The sequence below is a fragment of the Enhydra lutris genome, unplaced genomic scaffold (genome assembly GCF_002288905.1).
Source record: "Enhydra lutris kenyoni isolate GAN:26980312 unplaced genomic scaffold, ASM228890v2 scaffoldscaffold13, whole genome shotgun sequence".
Lineage (NCBI taxonomy): Eukaryota > Metazoa > Chordata > Mammalia > Carnivora > Mustelidae > Enhydra > Enhydra lutris.
The window spans coordinates 7,049,345-7,066,475 of NW_019154097.1; positions in this window are offsets into that span (position 1 = coordinate 7,049,345).

Here is a 17,131-nt window from a genome sequence, read left to right on the forward strand (position 1 = left end):
AATGCTGCCCGACCACAGACGGCAGGGCCCTTCCTCCTGGGGGGAGGACGGCTGACTTCCTTCCAACAGGGGCCCGTCTGGGCCTGCAGCAGGGCCCGATAGGAGAGAAAACCCCAGAACTGAAACAATCTTTCCACCCAAATCCCAAACTACAATGAACATAGACAGCTTTCCCAAAACATTACAGCAAGGTTGAGTGGCCCTGTAAGTTAGACGCCCTGGCAGAAACCTCACTTAAGCAAGGGGATTTCAGGTCTCATTTTGAAAATTTTCTCCTGAATTCATCTTCATGCAGGAAATGAACCTGGAGTCTACGGTATATTACTAATAACAGTACAATCTTACCCAGGTTTGGCACTTTCCTGTTTTCTGAGAGGCTGCCTGCTTTTGTCAGGAAAGTTCTGGCTCAAATCCTGGCCCCAGTACCTAGGTAAGTCTCAGGCTAACCTTCCCTAGCAATTAAATGGACACAACACTGCCTTCCTTCTCTAATACCAATGACAATGGCTTATATTCGGTGAGCTCTGTGGCAGGCACAGTTTGGTGCCTTCTGGTCTCCACAAACTCCCCTGGGAGATAATGACCACAAACCAGGAAATGGGGAGAGCAGAGTTTGAATCCAGGCAGTCAGGCACCAGAGCTGCTGCTGCTTCTTCTTCTTCTTTTTTTAAAAAAGATTTTATTTACTTATTTGACAGACAGAGATAACAAATAGGCAGAGAGGCAGGCAGAGAGAGAGGGGGAAGCAGGCTCCCTGTTGAGCAGAAAGCCCAATGTGGGGCTTGATCCCAGGACGCTGAGATCATGACCTGAGCCAAAGGCAGAGGCTTTAACCCACTGAGCCATCCGGGTGCCCCTGGGCACCAGAGCTTCTAAGAGATAACACTTCACATCATAAGTCTCCTGGTTCTGAGAGAGGCATTATGCTGGAAGTCAAAAGACTCGGCCTCACCCATCCACAGCCACCACTTTGTGCGTGATCATGGGTGAATCCCTTGTCTTCAGTAGTCTCATCTATACACAGAGTAGATGTGTGTGGCTGGGAGCAATCAGGTGGCCCTCTGTGTCTCTTTAGCATAACATTTGGTGAGTCTGAATCTCTGTCCCCTGCATATGAAATGAGGATGGAAGTGTATAATGGTGAACATTTTTGATAATTGTAGTGTGATGGTTTATTTCCAAGGCCATCCATGCCATTACTTCATAAAGCCTTCTAAACAACGCCAAAGTGAGTGAGATGGGGGCGGTTTTACTGCACTTGTTTTTATAGCATGAAGAACTGAAGCCCAAAGAGAAGTCACGGGCAAGTACGGTGGATCCCACACTAAACTTGTGACATCAGTCTCTGACCTGGTGCTCCTGCTGTTATACTATGAATTTTGCAAATGAATGGATACCCCAGCACATTGCTGGCCCAGGTATAATGCTGTGCCTGGCATTGTGCCTTGCCTGTAGTGGTTGCTCACAGTATGCAGACCTAAGAAAGTGGCTTGGTAGCAAGAAGGAGGAAGGTCAATCCCACCTTGGTACTCAATCTGGGTCTAGGGAAGTAGGGCCAGTACCTACCCAGATCTGGGCCCAATCTTATAGGCTGCTAGACCCAGGGTGCCCATGGATAACTTGAATACCCAAGCCCTTGCCCTCTGTCCAGACTTCTTATATTCACCTTCCAGATGGCGTACTGATAGTTGTCCCAGGCACGATGTGCCTCATACTTCATCTGTCCCTCCTACCTGCTCCATATAGGCTTCCAGCATGGCTGCAGCTTCTGACAAGGCTCCTCAAGATCCTCTCTTCTGGTATTTACAGCCTGTGTAGTTTCTACCCACCCCCATAAGTGTGGGTTGGACCTAGTGGCTTGCTTCTAATGAACAGGATATGGCAAAAATGATAGGGGGTCCCTTCCATGATTAGGTCACAAAAGGCTGTGACTTCTGTCTTGGTAACACTCTGTTTGTTCTAACGAAGCCAACTGCCATATTTTAAATACTGGATGGAGAGGCCCAGATGGTCAGGAACTAAGGAACTTATGAGGAACTGAGACTTTAGTCCAACAGAAAGAACTAATCCCACCAGCAAATAAGTGAGAGAGTTAGGAAGTGGGTCCTTCTCAGTCAAACCTTGAGACAACTGCAGGCTTGTGAGTGATGCTGAAGAAGAGGGCCAGAGAAACGGGGAGATGATAAATGTAACTGGGGTTTTTTGAAGATTTTATTTATTTGAAAGAGAGAGCACAAGTAGGGGGTGGAGGGGAGTCAGAGGGAAACAGAGAAGCAGACTCCTGGTTGAGCAGGGAGCCTAGTGTAGGGCTCAATCCCAGGACCCTGAGATCATGACCTGAGCCTAAGGTAGATGCTTAACCAACTGAGCCATCCAGGCACCCCGATAAATGTAATTGTTTTAAGCTACTAAATTTTGGGGTAATTTGTTATGTAGCACCAGATAATTGATACATGGGAAGTGACATGGCCATGAACCACGGGATACCAGCAGGCTCTAGAAGTTAGGAGAGACAAATAATGGATTCTCCCCTGGAGCCTCCAGAAGGAATCAGCCTTGCCAACACCTTGATTTAAGCCCAGTGAAACTGATTTTGGACTTCTGACCTCCAGAACTGTGAGAGAATAAATACGTGGTCACCAAATTTGTGGTAATTTGGTTTAGCAGCTATAGGAAATTAATATAGCTGTCTGTAAGAAACTTTTTTTAAATTTAATTTTATTTAAATTCAATTAATTAGAATATAGTTTATTATTGATTTCAGAGGTGGAGTTCAGTGATTCATTAGTCTTGTATAATACCCAGGGCTAATTACATCACGTGTCCCCATTCATGTCCACCACCCAGTTACCCCATTCTCCCACTCCCCTCCCTTCCAGCAACCCTCAGCTTTTTTCCTATGGCTAACAGTGTCTTATGGTTTGTCTCCCTCTCTGATTTCATCTTGTTTTATTTTTCCCTCCCTTCCTCTATGCTCCTCTGAAGAATTTCACTTCTAATACAGCAATATAGGCAAGTTGAAAGTAAGGATCAAAAATATATATCAAGCAAACATAATTAAAAAAATCAAACCAAAAGTGCCTGAGTTCAGTCACTCAGGAGTCTGCCTTCGACTCAGGTTATGATCCCAATGTCCAGGGATGGAGCCCTGGTGAGGAATCCCTACTCAGCGGGGAGCCTGCTTCTCCCTCTCTTGTTCTCGTGTTCTCTCTCACTCACTCTGTGCTCTTTCTCAATAAATAAGTAAATAATCTTTAAAAAAGAAACCCCCAAAAATAAGGGCTATGTTAATTTCATATCAAGTAGATTTCAGAGCAAAGAAAACTACTAGGGACAGAAAGGGACATTACATAATAACAAAAAGGTAAATCTAGCAAGTATACTTAGAAATCCTAAATGGGGGGCATCTGGGTGGCTCAGTCAGTCAAGCCTCTGATTCTTGATTTTGGCACAGATCATGATCTCAGGGTCATGAGATCGAGCCCTGCGTTGGGTTCCACACTCAGCAGGGGCGGGGGGCTCTACCTGACATTTTCTCTCTGCCCCTCCCCCCACTCACACTCTCTCTCTAAAATAAATAAATAAATCTAAAAAAGAAAAAAAAATCCTAAAAAAAGAAATCCAAACAATAGAGCTAACAAAATATGTGAAGCAAATTGATAGAACTGAAAGGGGAAAGACAAATTCACAAATAGAGTTGGAGACTTCAACATCCCTCTCTCAGTAACTGGTAGAACACCTACACAGAAAATCAGAAGGAAATAGAACAATTCAACAATACCAAAATAAGATCTAATTAACATTTGTAGAACACTCCACCCTGCATCAGTAGAATGCACATGCTTTTCAAATGCCTATGGAACGTGTACCAGAATAGACCATACCCTGGACCATAAAAAAAACTCAAAAAATAAAAGAGAATTGAAATCATATATAATAAGCTCTCCAAAGTGCTCTGAGAAAGATATCAGGTAGATCTCTAAACACTTGGAAACTACACAGCACACTTCTAAAAACTCAGTGGGTAAAAGAGGGGTATCTGGCTGGTTCAGTCAGTAAGGCATGCAACTCTTGATTTTGGGGTCATGAGTTCAAGCCCCACGTTGGTAGAGATTACAAAAACAAAAAACCTCAATGGGGGGCGCCTGGGTGGCTCAGTGGGTTAAAGCCTCTGCCTTCGGCTCAGGTCATGATTCCAGGATCCTGGGATCGAGCCCCGCATCGGGCTCTCTGCTCAGCAGGGAGCCTGTTTCCTCCTCTCTCTCTCTCTCTCTGCTTCTCTGCCTACTTGTGATCTCTGTCTGTCAAAATAAATAAATAAATAATAAATCTTAAAAAAAAAAAAAAAAACCTCAATGGATGAAAGAGAAAGTCTCAGGGAATTTTTTTTTTTTTTAAACATGAAAGTGTAGGGGTCTGTGTAACTTAGTCAGTTAAGCGTCTACTTACCACTCAGATCATGATTTCAGGGTCCTGGGATAGAGCATCACATCAGGCTCTCTGCTCAACCAAAAGTCCGCTTGTCTCTCTCCTTCTTCTCCTCTCACCTGCTTATTCTCTCTCTCTCAAATAAATAAATAAAATCTTTTAAAAAGAAGAAAATGAAATATAACATATAAAAAGTTATGGGACACAGAAAAAGCAAGAGAGGGAAACTTATAGCACTAAATGCATACATTGGAAAAGAGGAGAAATCTCAAATCAATAACTTAAGGTCTTACCTCAAGAAGGTAGAAAGAGAAGAACAAAGTAAACCCCAATGAATAGAAGGAAGGAAATAATAAAGAGCAGAAATTGCTGAAATTGAAAATAAAAATAACAGAAAAATCAAGGAAACAAAGAGTTGGTTCTTTGAAAAGATGAATAAAATTAAAAAACCACTAGCAAAATTGATCAAGGAAAAAAGAGAGAAGAGAAATCACCAACATCAGGAATGAAACAAACACTACAGACCCCACAGTCATCAAAAAGCTAATACGGGGGGCACCTGGGTGGCTCAGTGGGTTAAGCCGCTGCCTTCGGCTCAGGTCATGATCTCAGGGTCCTGGGATCGAGCCCCGCATCGGGCTCTCTGCTTGGCAGGGAGCCTGCTTCCTCCTCTCTCTCTACCTGCCTCTCTGCCTGCTTGTGATCTCTCTCTGTCAAATAAATAAATAAAATCTTAAAAAAAAAAAAAAGCTAATACGGGAATTCTATAAACAACGCAAAACACAAAAATTTGGCAACTTAGATAAAATGGACAAATTCCTCAAAAGACAAAAACTACTACAACTCACCCAATATGAAGCAGATAATTTGAACAGCCTTTTAAAGATAAAGGAAACTGAATTTGTAATTTTTTAAAACTTCCAAAAAAGAGGGGTGCCTGGGTGGCTCAGTGGGTTAAAGCCTCTGTCTTCAGCTCAGATCATGATCCCAGGGTCCTAGAATTGAGCCCCATGTCGGGCTCTCTGCTCAGCAGGGAGCCTGCTTCCCCACCCCTCCTGCCTGCCTCTCTGCCTACTTGTGATCTCTCTCTCTCTGTCAAATAAATAAATAAAATCTTAAAAAAAAAAAAAAACTTCCAAAAAAGAGATTTCCATGCCCAGATAATTTCACTGGAGAATTCCACCAAATTTTTAAAGAATTAATACAATTACATAATCTCTCCCAAGAAGAGAAGAGAAAGAAATATGTCCCAATTCATTTTAGGAAGCTGGTATTACTCTGATACCAAAATCAGATAAAGGTTGTATCAAATATTCATGTATATTTATACATATATATATATAAACTATGTACATACATATATAAATTATAGACCACTATTCCTCATAAATATAGACAAATAACTCTTTCTTCTTCTTCTTCTTCTTCTTTAAAGATTTTATTTATTTGACAGACAGAGATCACAAGTAGGCAGAGAGGCAGGTGGGGGTGGGCAGGGGAAGCAGGCTCCCCACTGAGCAGAGAGCCCGATGTGGGGCTTGATCCCAGGACTCTGAGATCATGACCCGAGCCAAAGGCAGAGGCCCAACCCACTGAGCCACTCAGGCACCCCAGAAAACTCCTTTATAAAATACGGGCAAATAGAATTCAGCAATATGAAAAGAATCACAAACATGACCAGAGTTTATTTCAGAGATGCAAAGCTAGTTCAACAGTCAAAAATCAATCATTGTAGTCCACCATACTGACAGGCTAAAGAAGAAAAAAAAAATCACATAATCATATCATTCAATGCAGAAAAGGCATTTGATAAAATTAACATTTACGATAAAAACTCTCAGAAAAGTAGGAAGGAAGAAAGGGGAACCTCCTCAACTTAAATAAAGAATGTCTACCAAAAACCTACAGCTAACATTATACTTAATGGTGAAATATCTGGAGATCAAGATCACAGCAAAGATGTCCAGTCTCATCGCTCTTGTTCAACGTAGTACTAGAAGTTCTAGCCAATGCAAAAAGAAAATGAAATAAGAGGCATGAAGATTGGAAAAGAAAAAATAAAACTGTTCCTATTTTCAGATGACAAGATCATATACTTTGAACAACCCAAAGACTCCGCAAAAAGGAAATTGAAAAGAAAACGGAAACAAAAACAAGAAGGAAGGAAGCAAGCAAGAAAAGCTCTTAGAACTAATAAGTGAGTCCAGCGAGGTCACAGGATACAATGTAAACATACCCCAAAAATAGATTTCTATGTCCTAACAATGAAAAGGTGAACATTACAATTAAAAATACAATTGCACAGGGAAGCCTGGGTGGCTCAGTTGGTTAAGCAGCTGCCTTTGACTCAGGTCATGATCCCAGCGTTGTGGGATTGAGTCCCACATCGGGCTCCTTGCTCAGCGGGAAGCCTGCTTCTCTCTCTGCCTCTGCCTGCCACTCTGTCTGCCTGTGCTCACTCTCTCTGACCAAAAAAAAAAAGAAAAAAAAAATACAATTGCACAAAAAATTTGTATGTAAATCTAACAAAAGTTGTATAGAACGTGTATGCTGAAAACTCTAAAACTCTGATGAAAATAATCAAAGAAAATCTAAATAAATGGAGAGACATATCATGTTCATGGGTGGAAAACTCACTATAGGAAGCTATAAATTCTTCCCAAATTCATTTACAAATTTACTGTAATTCCTATCAAAATCCCAGTAAGAGGGATGCCTGGGTGGCTCAGTCGGTTAAGTGTCTGCCTTGGGCTCAGGTTATGATCTCAGGATCCTGGGATTGAAACCCGCATCAGGCTCTCTGCTCAGTGGGGAGTCTGCTTCTCCCTCTTCCCTCTGCCCTCCTCATCCCCACTTGTACTCTCTCTCTCTCAAATAAATAAATAAAATATTTTTTAAAAATCCCAGCCAGAGCTTTTATTGATACAGACAAAATTCTTCTAAAATGTATGTAAAGGCACTAGAATAGTTCAAACGATTTTTTAAAAATTAAGTATATTCTATCAGTTTGGGTGACTATAACAAAATACTATAGAATGGGTGGCTTATGAACAATAAGAATTTATTTCCAACAGTTCTGGAAGCTGGAAGTCTGAGATCAGGGCATCAGCATGGTTGGGTTCTGGTGAGAGTCCTCTTCCAGACTGCAGAACACCAACGTCCCATTGTATCCTCATGTGGTGTTAAAAAGGATGAGAGGGCTCTTTGTGGTCCTTTTATAAGAGCACTAATTTCATTCATGAGGGCTTCACCCTCATGCCATAATTACCTTCCAAAGCCCCTGCCTCCTAATACTCTCATAGACAGGGACAGAACCCCAACAAAAGAATTTTAAGAAGACTAAACGTTTAGTCCATTGCAAAGTGAGAGGAATCATTTACCCAATTTCAAGACTTCTTCTTTACTACAGTAATCAAGAGTGTGTGGTATTAATAGAGGGAAAAATGCATATCAATAAAAAAATAGATAACCCCAAAATATACTCACACAAATATCACCAAGTTATTTTTGACAGTGGAGGAAAGATGGCCTTTACAGCAAATGGTGTTGGGACAACTGGACACCCACAGGCAAAAAAACCCAAAACAACAACACCACCACCTCACTCTAACTCCCATACATTATACAAAAATTAACTTGAAATGGGTAACAGACTTAAACAGAAAATATGAAACTCTAAAACTTTTTGAAAAAAGGTGGCAGAAAATCTTTGGGATGTGGGACTAGGCAGACAAATGGTTCTTAAACTTGGCAGCAAAAGCACAATACATAACAGAAAAAGTTGCTAAATAGGACTTTATTAAAACAAAAAACAGGGGCACCTGGGTGGCTCAGTCGTTAAGCGTCTGCTTTCGGCTTGGGTCATGATCTCAGGGTCAAATAAATACATAAAATCTTTTTTTTTAAAGATTATTTATTTGTTGACAGAGAGAGAGACCACAAGCAGGCAGAGAGAGAGGGGGAAGCAGGCTCCCCGTTGAGCAGAGAGCCCAATGCAGGGCTTGATCCCAGGACCCTGAGATCATGACCTGAGCCGAGGGCAGAGGCTTAACCCACTGAGCCACCCAGGTGCCCCAATAAATAAAATCTTTAAAAAAAAAATGAAAAACATTTGTCTGTGAAAGATGCTGTTAAAAGGAAGAAAAGACAAACTACAAACTGATAGAAAATATTTTCAAACCACATATTTGACATATGACTTAGATCTAGAATATATAGACAACTCTCAAAACTCAGCAGTAAGAAAAAAAAAATCCAGCTAGAAAATGGGTAAAAGAAATATTGCACCAAAGACGGTATACAGATGGCAAACATGCACATGAAAAGATGTTCAACGTCATTAGCCATCAGGGAAATGCAAATTAAAACCACAATGACATATCACTCCATACTTACCACAATGACTAAAATAAAACAAACAGTGTCAACACCAAATCCTGGCCAGGAGTCAGAGAAACTGGATCACTAATGGTAACGCTGCTCTGGAAAAACAATTTGGCAGCTTAGTATATAAAGCTAAACACGAAACCACCACACACTCAGCAGTTGCACTCTTGGGCATTTATCCCACAGAAATAAAGACTTACGTTCACACTAAAACCTGTACAGGAATGTTTATAGCAGTTTATTCATAATAGCAAAAAATCCCCCCAAAACCTAGGAAAAAACCCAGATGTCTTTCAATGGGTAAATAGTTCCATGGTACATCCATACCATGGAATACTACTTAGCAATAAAGGAATAAAAAGGAATGAATTATCAATATACACAATAACTTGTATGAGCTGCTAGAGAATTATGCCGAGTGAAAGAAAAACCAATCCCAATAGGTTACATGCTGTATAATTCCATTTATAATATCATTTTTGAAATGAAAAAATTACAGTAGTGGAGAACAGCTTAGTGAAGCCAAGCTGTTCAAGGATCTCTCTATATTATTTCTTACAACCACATATAAAGCCATAATTATCTAAAGGTATTAAGTTTTAATGTAAAAATATGTCACATTAATAAAATTAGCCTAATAATATCAGTGATAATATCAGACAAAATATATTTCATGGCAAAAAAGAAAAAATCCTCACAAGAAATAAGGTGGGTCACCTTGTAATAATAACACTTTCAAATCACCAGGGAGATAATAATTCTAAACTTGTATGCATTTAACAATACAACTTTAAAATACAGAGCAAAAGTTGGCAGAACTAAAGGAGATTTTTAACAAAGACACCATCACAGAGAATACATCTCTCTCAGTAATAAAAGAGAAAGAGATTGAGAGAGAGGAGAGAAGGCTCAAATAAATACAATTAGTTAAGGAAAAGAGGACATAAACACAGATGTAGCACATCTTGCAAATGTACGCCAAAAGACGTGCAAGAATATCCACAGCAATCTATTCATGGTGCTAAATAACTGAGAAAAATCCACAAATGTCTGTCAAATCAGAGTGCATAAATAGTGGTATATCATACAATGCAATACAAGGTGGAAATGAACGTGAATGAACTACACCTACAAACATCAAAATGGATGAATCTTAAAATGTTGAGCATGATAAAGAAAAGGCACAGATGAATACATGCTTTTATGATTCCATCAAAAAATGCTAAATGGATGAAACAAAAGAATACCTTTCTTGTCTAGGGGTTCAAACATACAGGAGTGATACTAGAAATTTGCTGACTATTCAGCACAGGCACCAACCAACCAGAGTGGACACCCAGCCAACCGAAACATACACCAGCTGTAAACAATGGGAAATGCTGTACCTGAGCAACAGGCTGAATGTCAGTCCTCTCTACCATCATGGTACAACTACAAAGAAATACATGAGAGTAATTAGCACAAAAATCTTGTTAGTGGTTACCTTGGCCTGGGACGAATTGGGAAGAAATAGGGGAGAGGAATCACAGGGGGTCTGTGATAATTGTTCTGATGTCTTATGTTGGGTGGTTGGCTCAGGGATGCTCCTTAGATATGATGATAATGATGATGATGATGATGATGATGATGGAGGGGGAGGAGAAGAAGGAGGAGGAGGAGGAGGAGGAGAATACTGTACCAACTTCCTCTTCTATATGGATGATATATTTCACCAAAAAAAATTTTTTTTAAGAACATTGGATTTAGATTCAAAAATCTTGGGTTCCACATTCTATATAAAATTCTTACTAACTAAAGCTCAAAAGGTGTGACCTAACCAGCTATGATAATGGCCTCAAAACTGGCCTCCTGGGTCCAGAGCTCACTCTTCTACACGTGACTCCACTGCAGAGCTTTCCTTAAGTTCCATTTTCATGAACATGAAGGGTTTGTCAAATGTGAAAGTTTTTGAACCCAGGGCTGCCAGGGTGTGTGACTCCAGGGTCACCATGCACACAACTGTCTACGGAATTGGTCTTCCGAGCAATGCAAGTAGTGCTCCTTCGGTTTGTGTAACCTGGTGCTACTAGCTCACACTTCTGGAAAAAGAAATTAGCCACTGGGTTCAGGACAAAGAAGACTGTCTACGGCAACAAAATCATTACACAGGAGTTTAAAAGGTTAAAACTTCTAAATCCAAACCAACCTCCAACATCTATAGTCCATTTCTTCTTTTTTTTTTTTTTTAAGATTTTATTTATTTATTTGACAGACAGAGATCACAAGTAGGGGGAGAGGTAGGCAGAGGGCGTGAGGAGCAGGCTCCCTGCTGAGCAGAGAGCCCGGTGTGGGGCTCAATCCCTGGACCCTGAGATCATGACCTGAGCCGAAGGCAGGGGTTTAACCCACTGAGCCACCCAGGTGCCCCTATAGTCCATTTCTTTATAATAACTATTGTCATGACCCAAATTTTGCCCTTTACAAAGCATCTTCATCACACTCATTATCCCAGTCTCAACCAATCAGTGTTTCCCCTGACATAATTCACAATTGGAATTGGGGCTCATCACTTTCAGTTATGACAAGTTGCTCAGTGCCATTCCCTGGGGTGCCCCCCCTTCTGTATGTCCCTTGGGATAGTCCAATCTGCAGCCCACTCACATTCAACATCCTTCAAGGCCCTTACAGAATCTCACCAGTAGAAATGGATCTTTGTTACACCGTAAAAGCACTACATTGGGTGTTTGTCTCTCTATATTTGAAGCATGTAGTAGATTTACCTCTTTACCCCTCTGTTCTTAGGACCATACTAACAAGTTTTTCAACCTCAGCACTATGGAGACTTGAGTCCAGATAATATTTTGTTATAGGGGACTGTCTTATGCATTGTAGGACCTTTGGCAGTATCTCTGACCTCTACCCACTAAATGCCAATACCTCCCCCCTTCTTCCCTACCCACATCCCACTGTGACAGCCAGAAGTATCTCCAGACATTACCGAATGTCCACAAAGGGTTAAAATCATCCCTTCTTGAGAACCAGGCCCTAGGCATGAGTACCTCTACGACAGAGCAGTGACTTATTTACCCTGTATCCCGACTGTCTAAAATTGTCCTTGCACAGAGGAGTTTGCCAGTATAGAAAAATCACCTACTATGTGCCAGATATAGACTGACATAGGTCAGTGTTGACCCCCCAGTCATTCAAGGCCACCTTCTTGTTTTCTGTCATATCTGCAGGCCACCAAAACTAGTATTAACTTGATATTTTCCTTCACGTTGACTCATTTGATCCCAAATCAACCACTCAACATGGTACCTACACACAGTAGGTACAGTATCTGACACAGAGGATTCTTAGTAAATATTTGTGGACTCTAAGTGAATTTCCCTTTCCAGCTATCAGTATCAGCTTCATGGGGAAAAAACCTGATTCCCTGATTACCTACCAAGTCAGTTAGGGACCTCTCACTTTATGTAATAAATAAATCCCCAGAATTTTGAAATTTTGATACAATGGGATTTTATTTTCCACTTGTGAAAAGTCCATCTAGGCTGTTCCCGATCACCAGGTGACTCTCCATGTGGCAACTGAGCACCCTCTTCTCCATAGCTAGGCCCTGAAGCGACACGCATCACTTACATTCACCTTCCAGTAGTGAGAACCACTCCCAAGTCCCCAGCTCAGGGCAAAGGGGCCTGGAAAAGAGAGTCCCTAGCTAGCCAGCTTCATCCCAGTGATGCTTCAATACTGTGGAACTAGGTGCACCGTCTTGGTGGACAGCTAGCTGGCCCTGCCTCAGCGCGTGTAAGGTACTGTCAGCTTACATCTCAGACACTTCTTTCTCCCCCAGAATGTCCCTTCCAAAGCATCCTATCATCCAGGCCAGCTAACTATATAACCTAGAAGGAACAGAGAAGGGGAAGTCTTGTCTACAATGGGTTCCCAAAGCAACACGCCCATCCCATCCTTTCCACCTACTGCCATTAGATAAATGGTAAAACCAAGAGAGGAGAAAAAAAAAATTCTACTCAGGATTACCCACCAAGTCAGGGGCAGTACGGGACTCTGAGCTGTCTGGGATGGTAATAACGAGGCCCATCCACCCACCTTCCGTGAAAGCAGCCTGGGAATTAGTGTGGATGCCTACGCCCTGCTCTGGAGTTCCTGACACCTCTTCTTGGATCTAGGCCCTTTCAAAAGGAGCATTTCGAATAGGAGCCATCAACACGTACAGAGGGTGGAACTTAATCCACAGAGGATCATTAGCTTCACCCAAGTGATGGGACATCCATCAGCACCTCCCATTCTTCCACCCATTATCTATCTGCTAATTATCTGGGATTAAGAATTGACACGGAGCGACATGGTCATTAACCACATATTTGCACAGCTTATTCATGTGAGTGGGGCTGCTCGGTCTCACCGGGTCTAATTGGACACGCCCACAATGCTGCACAACATATTTACATCTACTTAGCTGTCAGCAGCCAATAAAGGACGGCAGGATGTGTTTACTTCCAAAGCGACTTGGCTCTTGGCAAGACCTTTTTTGCAGGCATGCTGGGTGTCTTGGCTTTCTGGCAGTATGGACTGCGGCTTAACTCAGAGCACATAATTATTTGTCAAACATTTGTTAGCTCAAGCACTGTAGCACAGCACTGGCCCTAGGAGGTTTCACAAAGATGAATGAGACACTGTTCCTACCGCCTTCAAGGTTGATCTCCAGTCAAGGAAACACATGCAAGCAGAGGTTTCTAAGAGCTGTGAGAGAAGGAAAGCAGAATGCCACGGGAATGCAACATTGGGAAAGATCTGTTTGATCTGAGAAATCAAGGGAGGCTTCCCAGTAGAGGTGGCATTTTCAGCAAAAAGCCACACAGAGAAAGGAATTCTGGGCAGAAGGAACAGCGGAAGCATGGGCATAGAGATGTGTGAGAAGATCAAGGAGTGACCTAGTGTGGATGACACACATCATAGGTGTGAAGGAGGTGCCTGGGAGACTGGGTCATACCATTGAGAACACTGAATGTTCTACTAGGGTTTGGAAATGTTTCATCTGGGTATCAGAACATGGAAACAACACTGTTTTGGTGTGTATGTGTGGGTGGGCATGTTTTAGTAAACTTTTTTTGAAATATAGCATACATACAGAAAATTGTAAACATTTTCACAACCTGGCCACACCTATGCAAATATCACCTGGCTAAAGAAACAAATCATTACTAAAACTCCTGAAATCCCCTTTGGTTCCCTTTCAGGAACTACCCAATCACGAGACAAACCACTATCCTGACTTTAACATCATGCATTAGTTTTCCCTATTTTCTTGCATGTGGCTTCTTTCAAGCAACATGTTTTCAAGACTCATCATGTGGCTCTACATAAATGTGGTCTGTTCTTTATCACTGTTAATATTCCATTGTACAACTGTACCATAGTTATTAACAAGCATTGGGTAGTTTCCAGATAGGGGCTGTAAATCTTGTTGCACGTGTCTTTTGGGGCTGCTGTGGACGTGCATCTGTTGGGTACCTACCAAGGAGTCAAGCTATAGGGCACAGGGTATGCGAATAGACATGGGGGTTAGTTTTCCAAAGGCGTTCTGTCCATTTACACTCTTACCGGCAATGCATGGGAGTTCTGGGAGCTCTGTATCCTTGCCAACACTTGATATTGTCAGTCTTTTTATGTCTTATCCTTGTTTGTTTGGAGGGGAGTGACATGATCCCACCCAAGCTGAAGGGTAGTCCCTCTGGCAGCAGCACATAGTGTGGTGGTTAGAAAAGAGGGAGCTGGCACAAAAGGACCCGTCGTGACGTCAACAGTAAGGCCCAGGAGAGGGGTAATGAAATTAGTGGCGAAAGAACTAGAATAAAATGGGCTGATAAAAAGAGGCACTGAAGGGGGGAATACACGGAACATGAATGCAACGTAGAAGTGGACTTAAGAGGGAGATGGAGGAAGGTTTCTGTGTGGGGTGGCTGACTGGGTGAAGGGTGTCAGGTCGGAATGCAGGAGAAAACAGCCTAATTTGGGACACACTGCGTTTGCGATATAGGATGACAAGATGGAGACGTTCAATAAACTGTTGGTTAGATGGGTCTGTTGCTAAGGGATGAGGTCAAGGCTGGAGACACAGCGTGAGGATTTTTCATCACAGAGGTAAGGGTTGAAGCCAGGGGTGTGGATGAGATTTCCCAGGGGGGTTGTGCGGGATGAAGAGAGGAAGGCTGAAGACCAGTCACCTAACTTCAGGGAATGAGCTCGGGAAGAACAAGAGACAACATCGCTTCCCTGTGAAATGCTGGCAGGGGCTGTGAAGCGTGAGTCAGGCCCTTTGAGCCCCAAGCAGCAGCCTGGGGTCGGTCTCACCAGCCACAATTTTCTCCTGAATGAACTTGCATCACTAACCTCAAAACTGCGTTGTGAAATCCGCATCAGATTGCGTACCCCTGGCAGCCTCCTGGGGACAATGGGACTCATAGCATCTTGGGGCTGGGAGTCCTCTCCACCTCCACCACATCTCTGCCAATTAGTTAGTTATCCAGCACCCCAGGCAGGGAACTCATAACTTCCCACGGCAGCCATTCCCCCCTTGAGCAAGTGAGGCTATCAGAAAACCTTTTCTTACAAATGAGATCCACCAGGTTCAAGTCAATGGAAAACAATAAAGCTACACTCCAGTGGTAATGACCCTGGATAGAGTAAGATTCAAGGACTCTGCATTCTGGAAAAAATCTGTTTCTGTTCATGTATCCACCACCATCTTCCTGCTGGTGTTGGGGTCATGGCGTTTGACTCCCCCCAGGAAGCTACAGTGATTTCACTACCATTTGCACACTGGATGGGAATGTGCTCATCCGCTTCAGGCATTCTTCTGGCTTCATCAAGCAGTGAGTACTGCCCTGGAATCTGGCCAGTCTCTCAGGACTCAAGCAGTGCATGCCACAGCACAGATCCACCAGGCTGGACACGCGGGAAGAATGAGCGGCTGCTAGCTGAGAGTGAGCCCACTGCAAGCTTGGTGGGCACAATGCCATACTGTTCAACATTTTTTTTTTAAGTATTTATCTGCACCCGGCCCTGTGTGGGTCTCTGGAGAAGATGAAGGAAGACAGATAAGAAATGGCTCTCATCCTTGGGGAAGCTGGTGGGAGAAACAGACAATGCAAGAGGGTAAGGTGGGTGAAACTTTTTTTTCTTTTGCTTTATTTTTATAGACTAGACTGCCAAACACCCACCCAAGCAGCCTCTGTATGATCTGAAATATGGAGACTTATATCCTGGAAAAGACATCGAGGAAAACTGCCCTTGGCCTCAATGGAAAGGGTGTGTTAAAACAACTGACATAGCATAAAACTCCAATTTAGGCCGGCCAACTGAAAAAACACACACCATTTTCTCCTGACTACAAGATATCCATTCCACTAGAAGACCTCAGAATGAGGATTCTTAGGAATTTTCCAGAACGTACAGACTTTGGAAGTAGATAGCTTCTACCCAAGATGACAGGGTAAGATTAACTTTCTGATTCTACAAAATCCTTTTTCTTTCCCTTTGCCCATTATCATACATTGATGCTCTCCCTTTTCTCTCTCTGATTTCCATTATCTTCATCCTGTTACTTTTGACCCCCTATGATCATCAGGACTGCCTGACTCACAGGCATGGAGTCCCACTGAGCATAGCATATGACCGGGGGATTCACTTCATAGTAAACAGCGTCTGGGAATGAGCCCATGGCCATGGGATGCACTGCTTGGTATCATGTATTGCACCCAGGGAAACTAGCCTCATAGGACGCTGAAATGCCCTTCTAAAGGCACAAGGTACCATCTCTAAGGCAACACCCTGAAAGGGAGAGTGTTATCCTCCAGGATATACTGCATTCATTAAATAAGAGACCCCTATATGGTGGTGTGCCCCCAGTAAGAAGGATAGATGGCCTGGGAACCAAGGGGCAGAAGCAGAAGTGGCCCCACTAACCATCAGTCCCAATGACCTACTGGAAGATTCTGTGCATCCCATCCCCACACCTTTGGGGTCTGCAGGGTCACACTTCCTCAATCTCATATGAATCTGGTCAGCTTATTATGAGTCTTCAGTTGGACCTTTTTTTTTCCGGTTGGACTTGACTGGAACTTATTGTTTTGTTAGGAAATAAGTTGAGGGGCACCTGGCTGGTTCAGTCAGAAGAGAATGTGGCTCTTGGTCTTGGGTGTGTGAGTTTGAGCTCCATATGGGGTGTAGAAATTACTTCAAAATAAAATCTAAGAGACACCTTGGTCACTCAGTCAGTTAAATGTCTGCCATAGGCTCAGGTCATGATCCCAGA